Consider the following 2,970-nt stretch of genomic DNA (forward strand, 5'->3'; position numbering starts at 1 on the left):
GGTCACTAGCACCCCTCACGTCTGAAGCAGAAGAAGATAATCATGAAGGGAAGGTCGGAGGTTTGCACATTTTTTTCATCATGTGTTGCCATTAAGTAACTTGTGACCCTAATAAATGTCACTATCCATTTTCTCTAATTAAAATAATAAATATTATGCAGTCACACAGATTGGCATTTATACCTCCATTTCTGAGATGTGGAATTTACAACAGAGTCTTTTTTTTTTTTTTTGAGGGACTCCACAAATAAAGGTCATTTAGCTTTGCCTGGAGAGGAACCCAAGAGTTCAGGTTAATGAAGCTGGATGATGAGGGCCATGAGGGACGAAACCTTCAATCAGGAAGGAAAGGGAATCCTCACCCAGAGCCAGTGCTTTTCTTGAGCTGACATCATATGCTTCATTCTTAGATAGGGTTCACCTCTAAAGACAGGCGGCACAGACTCAGACATCAATACCAGCCATGTTGCTTTGAGGCAGGCAGGTCTGTGGCCTCTTTGTGTCCTTGAGAATCACTGTTGACCACTCTGTGGCCCATGCAAAGTGGGTAGGGGCTCCAGTAGTTCAAGTGAGCTCACTCCATCTTAAGACAGGCTAAGGGGAGGGGAAGGAAACTAAAAGGAAATGGGGGAGGGAGGAAGAGGAGAGAAGGAAACGGGGAAGCAGAGGAAGGAGAGGAACCTTCCTCCCCACACCCCAAATCCAACCATATCCAAAACAAACAAACAATGGCAAAGGCCAGAAAAATAAATTCACCTGCATCGCCCCCTCCCCCATGTTTCTTCTTACCTCTGGGGCTCTTCTAACATGCATACATATACATATACATATACATATACATACACATACACATACACATACACATACACATACACATACACATACACATACACATACACATACACATACACATACACATACACATACACATACATACATATACATATACATACACATACACATTCACATATACATATACATATGCATACATATACATATACATATACATATACATATACATATACATATACATATATGTCCTGTACATACATAGGACTCCAATGTCCTCAACCTGAGACCTGTTCCAGTACCAGTTGCATCCCAGGTGATCCAATCAAGCCACCAGTCATTTTTCTTTCACTACTGTGGTGATTTGACTATGCTTGGCTCAGGGAGTGGCCGTATTTAGAGGTGTGGCCTTGTTGGAGTAGGTGTGGCCTTGTAGGAAGAAGCTGTCACTGTGGCCATGGGCTTGAAGACCCTCATCCTAGCTGCCTGGAATCCAGTCTTCTTCTAGCTGCCTTTGGAACAAGGGGTAGAACTCTCTGCTCCTATACCATGTCTTGACATGTTCCCACCTTGATGATAATGGACTGATCCTCTGAACTCGTAAGCCAGACCCAGTGCAATGCTGTCCTTATGAGACTTGCCTTGGTCATGGTGTCTGCTCACAACAATAAGACCCTAACTAAGACACCCACCTTAGCCAAGAGCCTGGCAATTTGGCTCAGCCTCTGACAGGCATCATGAACCAGCACTCCGGAGTCTCTGCTCACAGCCCTCTAGAGTCACTGGATCAGGAGGGATTGCACCTCTATGCCTGAGATTCATTTCTGTGGACTGATTTGTGTTTCAGGGCCTCAGACAGTCCACTCACGTCATCCCATATCCAGGTGGAAGCTAAGCTAAGTGGGGTGCTGCTAAGTGGCACTCTTCAAGTGCCTAAAGAGACATCCAAGACCTGGACACGGCTGTAGGTGACAGCCTCTGCTCTTAGCCGTAGCTAAACTACAGGCCATCCATCTCCATGAGGCTGAGGGCCCAGGGAGGCCAGGAATTCTTCCCTGCAAACTAGTCTCAAGAAAGGGGGCGGGAGGGGGCTGACACTGGCTTTTTGCCGAAAAAGGCTCAACTCTAGATGTGGTCAGAGGTAAGTTCGAATTTTGGCTCCATAATACACTAGAGAAAAACATATGTGGCTGGGCCTCAAGCACTGGGTCCCAGCACAGAGAAAACTCTGCATCCCCCTTCCCCTGCCCCAGGTCATGTAAGACTTGTTTTAGGACTTTGGGGTTGGAGGCCCAGTGAATCTTTTTACTCTCTAAGGAGTTCATAACTGACTCATTGGGTGATTTAAATAGGACAAATCATACACGTTCCATTGTTAAATTCTCAAAAGCCTTTTGAGCACTAGAAATGATGGTGTCCGCTTAACGAGAAAAGTGGCCCTTACAAGGGATGGAGACACAATTGGCCTCAGGTACAAGATTAGCCATTGGCACCACTGGGATTTGAGGCCCAGACAATATAGACTCCTAATAAAGATGATGGGAAAGAAACCAAGGTAATTGGCAGGCAGACCAGGACCTTCACCAAGTGGGGCTTCTGTCTGAACAGGACATTTCTGACTTGGCTGTTCCTTAACCCCAGGGAAATTGCAGCATGGATACCTGAAATGGCCCAGGACACATTTAAATCCAGGTTCACTTCACAAACCCCATTACTTTCCTGTTTGCTCATCTCCAGCCAAGTTCAAGCTGCCTCCCCTTTGTCACAGGGGACCGCATGAATAATAGATATGTCATTTTTAACTGTCAACAACATCGTTTGAGTGGTGTCCGTAGGATTTTAAATAACCCAGGGAACCTTTCTGCTGACATCATTTTACCACATGCTTTGGGATGGAACGAAACATAACAAGGAATTAAACACACATACATACACAACACGCACACATAAACACACATACACATGCGTGCTCATGCATGCACCTGGGCATACACACACACGCACACATAAACACACATACACATGCGCACACACCTGGGCATACACACACACGTGCGCACACACACACACAAACACACACACCACTACAAAATTACACTTGCCTATATGTCTTTGTCTGTATTTGGTGTTTCTTTGGCTTCTACATTCCCCTCCTCCACGGATAACAGCCATCTGCTGTGG

Source organism: Rattus rattus, chromosome 17 (assembly GCF_011064425.1).
Source record: "Rattus rattus isolate New Zealand chromosome 17, Rrattus_CSIRO_v1, whole genome shotgun sequence".
NCBI classification, from domain to species: domain Eukaryota; kingdom Metazoa; phylum Chordata; class Mammalia; order Rodentia; family Muridae; genus Rattus; species Rattus rattus.